Genomic DNA, 6,984 nt, shown 5'->3' with positions numbered 1-6,984 from the left:
ATAAAATAAAGATAAAAAAATTTAAATTTAGACTGTCTAAATTGCTTATCAAATGATGAGCACCATATATGCTCATATAGTGCTAAAACCAAACGCCAATGCCCCCTATTCAAGAGGTGATGTTTTTTACGGCTTCACTTTATGACATTTTACTAAGCTTCTTGTTAGTTAGAATCTTTTGTCGGTAACTCTATTTGTGAGACTAATTTCTCAATGAAAATACTAATGTTATGAGCATAAATTTAAAGAAAGATCCCATTATAAAAGATTAGCCTATTGAATAGGAGAATCTTTACATTTACAAACTATATTTCACTTGTGAGACTACTTGATATAAGATAAACTCAAAGCTTTTATATTATTTCATTTTACTATAAGAAATATAGCTCTTTTGATATACCCCATCCAAATCACAATATCAGTTGTCTCCTAAAAGTTTTATTTAATTTAAAATATAGGATATTGGGTAGGCATTTTATATTTTTTCAATCACACTCTAGCTTTATTGAATAATTAATGATAGTATTTTGAATGAATTAAATGTTATATTTATTACATTCAAAGGACACATAAATTAGTTAATAATGACTTATATTATAATATAAAAAAGTATTTATTTTAATATAAATAACACCATGGCATGTCACCCTTTCATTGAATGCAGATGATTAATTATATAATTAAAAAATCCCGTTGATTAACAAATTGTAAAAGTTAAACGCTGATAAATCAAGATAAGCGGCTTGCATTTAATTAGTCCGCATAGAAAAAAAAGAATTAAAGAAATGGAAACCAAATTAATAATTAGTGGTCCTTCAAAAGGGGGAGGTATTTTAAAATACCTCATCACTGTTGAATGTTGTTGTTGTGTTGTGCGCGTGAGATTGAGAGTGCCGATTCGAACTCGTGGCTTGACTTGTGATAGCAAAACACTTTCGCCACCAAGCCACGGGCTTCAATGGCGGGCAATGGTCGATTTTTAATTTATTGATCTCTTTTATCTTGCTATGACCTTTTTGCCTGCATCTATTGAGCCCTCCCTCTATGTTTCTTTTCATTATGCTTTAATTGAATACTTTTCCTTCTTTTCTTTTCTTTTTTTAAAGACACAAAGGTGCTAAGCTACTTCAACTGGATACTTTTATTCCAATATTTTGTTAAAATTGATTGCTCATAGTATATCGAATTTATACTCAATCCATATCAAATCAAAAACAAAAAAAAATTATATATGAAAGCATACTAAATTTGTGGTCAAAAGTGTCAAGTATCTTATGAATTGATAGATTGGTATTGTGGTTTTTTAGATTGTAACTAGCATAAATTTTCTTATGATTCTCGAGATAGGTTAAGAAAACAATTTCTTATCACATCCAACCTAGATGACCATGACCCCCCTATTTATAGATTTAGGTTTATGATATTTACAATTTAGTTCCTCAATAAATTATATTCCTTTTGAATCATAATATAAGTTATTATTAAATAATTTATGTTTTTAAAAAATGGTTTGCTAAGATCTTAATTTTTTTAAAAAATTTCATACTTTTTCAATTGTACCATTAAGCATAATAAATATAATATTTAACTTATTTAAAAAATTCTTATTAATTACTCAATAAAGTAAGTGCATAATTGAGAAAAATATAACACCCATCTAACACTCTATATTTTAGATCAAGCAAAATTTATAAAAAAAGACTTATATTGTGGTCGGAGGAAGTAAATATCACTTCATTCTCTATACATTAATTCCATAACAATTGCACCATTTCAACTTTAAGAAGTGTTTTCAAATAAATCACTTTATTCTATTCAAAAAAAATAAAATAAATAACTTTATTTAGGCTAAATTATACTTAAAGCCAGACATTTTTAATATTTATAGCTGTTTGTTGAATTTTATTCCAATTTATTTACTCCTTCTAAACCACAATATAGAATATTTTCTAAAAAATTTACTTAATTTAAAATACAAGACATTAGACAACTTTTATATTTATTTTTTTTAACTATATCCTTGCTTTTTTATTACTTTTAAAAAAATAATGCATTAAAGTTTTAATTATCATTATCAAAATACTTATATAAGGTATTTATAAAGGTAAAATTGAAAAAGTGTAAATTCTTTTAAAAAATTAAGGTTTCGACTAACATTTTTGAAAATTATAAATTAGTTATCAATGTCCTATATTTTGGTCCAAAGGAAATACAATACAACAGTTACCCTCATTTAAATTTGATAATATGCAAATATGGCATATAATAATATTAGATATCAAATACTCTATAATAATACAAAACAAAATTTAAAATTTCCAACCGTAAACAATATTCCAAAATTTGCCATCAACGGGAAATATTTTTACTTAAACAAATGGTTGGGATTATCTTATATATGTAACAATCTAAATGAAAAGGGTTAGTTTTGCCATCAACATTTATATACATAATTGTATAATATATATAACAGATGATTTGTTCAAGTAATTTAAAAGATGATGTGCTCAAGCAATGGAAAATTATGAGCAGTGATTATTAAAAGGAGAGGTGTTTTGAAACACCTCATTGAGAGACGAAGATCGTCAAATTCATGTTCTTCTTCTGTGTCGCCGTTTCGAACTCGTGATTTGATTGGAAGAGCTAAATTGCTCTCGCCATCAAGCCAAGAGTTCGATTGGCTTTAAGTGGCTGCTTTCATAATTGAATATAACAAAGTAATTAATCAGAGGTTTTTCCTTCTCTCTTTCTATCTTTAGAAGTTAGAATCAAGATTTGCCACTTGCTAATCAACATGATTATTTTAGTGTACTGTTAATCTGTTATAGGGCACGCATATCATTTATTTGTTTATGAAAAAATGAATCATTTAATGTTGATAGTTTTTATTTAATTATAATTTAATTTCTAAACTTTCACTTGTTATAATTCAATTCTTATAATTTTAATTTAATTACAATTCAGTCTATATTATTTTAACCATTAAAAATATTAGTTTTTATATTATAGAAAATAAAATTGTAAACACAAAAATTATTTTGTAACTTAGGGATTAATTTTTAATTAATGAAAATATATCACCGAATTGTAATGAGTTAAAGTTAATAGATTTGGTTATACGAGTCAAAATTATAAAAATTATGTTATAATAACTTAAAATTTAAAAACTAAATTATAATTGAATTAAAGTTATATATATATATATATATATTATTTACTCATTCATTTTTGCCACAGATTCCGATAAAGAGTATCCTCTATTATTTTCACTGTAATGTTATTTAATTAAATATTGATAGATAAATAATAAAATACATATATAAGAAAATGACGTAAATAATTTTCAGCAAGTAATTATAAATTCATAATTTACTTTTTACCTTTTCTTACTTAATCATTTGTATTTATTTATTTATTTTTTTTTCAAGATATCTCCATAATTAATAGTTATAAAATTAATTATTTTTTAAATTTAAGTATCATTTAAAAAGTTATTCCCTCATAGCCTTATGTGCATTTTAACTTTTAAAGACATATGCTGTCCTGAACGGGCCTGATCTTAATATGGGCTCAATCAATGAGGCAAGATATGTCAGTGGGCCAGACATTTACAAAAGATAAATAAGGGTACAAACATGGACAGAAAGTTAAAGTGGCATGGTTTTATTGGTATATTTTATGATTTTTGTGTTAAAAGAAAATTAAAGTAACTTGAATGTCAGGATTAAAATATATTTTTAAGTTCAAAAAACACTTATAAATCGTCCATCAATAAAATCTAGATTGATAATAGGGGTTGGTAATTTAATGATAATAATAATAGATTATTAATCATAGTTAATATAATCATTAGTCATAGTTCTATCCAAGTAGGCCCCAACCAACGAAAAGCCAGGGCGACACAGTTCTATTGGTAATTTGATGGATTAATTAACAAAAAGACTCTTCTCGGCACAAATAAAACTGAGGGATTCCTTGCTGAGTTTCAATAGTTAAAATTTATTTCCCCCCCCCCCTAAAAATTTAAGCCATTTGCATTCGGTACTTGTCACAAGTGATGAGCACTACTCATAAGAGACAAAAGCAATTTTGACCCTTTATTTCAATCTAAATTAAACCTTACCATTCATTTAAATTAATTTTTAAATATTTTTATATTATATTTGTTAATATAAAAAATTTAAAATTTTAATAAACATGTTTAGTATCATTCTATTCAATACATATTTAATCTGACAGTCCAATTTAAGATTAAAAATTTTATAATTTTATAATTTAACTGTCCAAATAAACTTTGAACAGTTTAGATATAATTTAAATGACTTAATTTAATATTAAAAATTTTATAAATTAACTATTTAAATATAATTTAAATAGTTCAGATTTAATATTAAATTTTTATATTTTTTAATGTAATAATTATAATATTAAAAATATGTAAAAATTAATTTAAATAGACGGTAAAAATTAATTTGAGTTGAAATAGAGGGCCAGGAGAAATTAATTTAAAATTTTGGTGCTCATTTTGATACTTAACTTCTCTTTAAAAATATGACGGAAATATAAAAAAAAATTAATGTAGTTTTGTTTGATAAAATCATTTTGAAACTTTTTAATTAATTTTTAATATCAAAATCAAAATTATGTGTAAAAACATATAAAAGAAGGTAAATTGTATATAATTTTCTTAGAAAGACAGATAGCACTCATAATGAATTTATCTGGATTAAAATATATATTATAATAAAACAGGTTCCTATAGCATTATAGGACTAAAGCGGATTTACTGTTCACCGCCATATCCTTTTGAAATATTTTGCAATTGATTTTCAAAAGCGCATGGATAATATCTATATTTTTTTCCCTGCCAACGTATAGATAAAATACTATTTATATAAATGCGAGAAACGTATATTGATTTTTTTTTTTTTTGGCCTTGTTCTTCTTCTCCTCTCTCTCTGGTAGAGAGACACGTATATTGTTTTTTTGATATGATTCAATGGGAATTTGTAAAAGGAGAGGTGTTTCATAACACCTCATACTATTAGAAACAGATATGAGAGATCAGATAACATCTGTGAACTGCGAGGCATCGAACCCATGACTTACTAAGTCAAGCCAATACGCTCTAACCACAAGCCATGAGCTCGAGAGGCGCCTTGTTGCGTTTCTAAATTATACGGATTGTAATGTTTCTCCATGCCAGACACAACAACAAAATTATCCTCACACAGGGAAGAGGATTTTATGTTGCCTTGTTTTTATAATTTTATATATGCTTCCATATTATTCATCTATGTCTTTATTTTGTTCATCCTTTTATATCAATATATATTTGTATAAATTGTTACCAATAAAAAATCTATTTAAAATTTAGCAAAACGGTCATTTTGTGTATTTGACTTTTAAATAGTATTGTAATTTGTGCTATTCACTTAGAAATTAAATTATACATTATATAATGAATAATTAATTGTGTTAGGTTTTAGTATTAATGTATTTTTGACCTATTTAATACATTAAATTTTATATTTTTAAAAACTTGTTATTTAACCTATCAAATTTTATGTTATTTAAGATTATTGTAATATATATATGTTTTTGAAATATTTCTAATGTGAAACATTTTACAAATAAAGTACAAATAATAAACATTAATGTCAAGCCAAAAAAAACTCATAAACATTAATGTCCATTTTGATAATTATAAATTTAAAAGTATTTTTTAATACAAGGTTACAGTGAAAACCATGCAAAAAGACTAAGTTCAAATTATGTCCAAGGCCATAAAGGTTATACAATCCATGGGAGGATTGTCTAAAAAAATAATATCAAAATGCCCTTTCAAAGCCTTGTGAGCTAATAGATCTACGTATCGATTAGCTTCTCTGTAAATATCATTTAAAAGTACTTTTAATTATAAGTATTCCAAACAACTTTTAGTTTATCAATTTCACTTTTAAAAAATACATCTAAAAATAAATTTTATTATAACAACCAATCATGTTTACTAAATTAATTTTTGTCAACTAAACTTTTGATAAATAATTTTTTGACCAATGAAAAACCAAACTCACATTGCATTTATTATATTAACAACTTTATATTGGTTATAAACAATTTCAATTTAGGTATCAGTAATTACTCTTTCTAGCATTTTGCAGAGGGTAGGCAGCATAATTCTGCCAAAAAAATGCCAGGTAAGTCCCCAATGACTTTGGAGTAATTATTTTATTTTAGAGTACTATTTTGTCATTTGCTTATTTGAGTGGGACCTTAACTATCATTCTCCCTGGTTTCTTTCCTCACTTGCATTATAATTGGATAAAGAGTTTTAAAAAATGGACAAAAGTTTATTGGCCCAGTGACACCAGGGTGCATCTTTAAAATGATGATGAGAGTAGTTTATCTTTGAGTTCTTTTGTTGCAACTATTAAGTTATCTTGATACTCTTTTCTATTTAAAAAAAAAATGAGAGGTTGGGGTTTCGAATTTTTGGATAACCACGCGCGCGCGTGTGTGTAGACTTGCATTTAGTTTGAAGAATAGAAATGCAGCCTATACTTCAGAATGTTCGCAAAACAAACGCGCCCCTTTTTTTTTGGGCATATTTATACTGCAAAATGGGGTGTGAAAAATGTTTAATTTTTGTCGTTAACTCCTATCAATAACTCATACTATGCAATTTTTAATCAATATAAATATTAATAAATTGACATCAATATTAAATTAAAGCAACACAGAAAAAGTGAAAAATGATAGGTATTTTGAAATACCTCATTATTCAGTAATTAGTAATAATAAACAACAACAACAGTTACTCCCTCTGGATTTTCCGATAACTGCTTACTCGAACCAACGACTTTCAAGTTAAGACAGAAGCATCCCAACCAGTAAGCCAGAAGCCAATGAGCTTCATGTCTTTTCTCCCCTATTATTTATTTTATAGTGTGCAAAATTGCATTTTGGGTCATTATTCATTAT

This window comes from Prosopis cineraria, unplaced genomic scaffold, assembly GCF_029017545.1.
Source record: "Prosopis cineraria cultivar Desert tree isolate PC_DT_omini unplaced genomic scaffold, ASM2901754v1 PC8, whole genome shotgun sequence".
Lineage (NCBI taxonomy): Eukaryota > Viridiplantae > Streptophyta > Magnoliopsida > Fabales > Fabaceae > Prosopis > Prosopis cineraria.
This window is presented reverse-complemented; position numbering follows the sequence as displayed.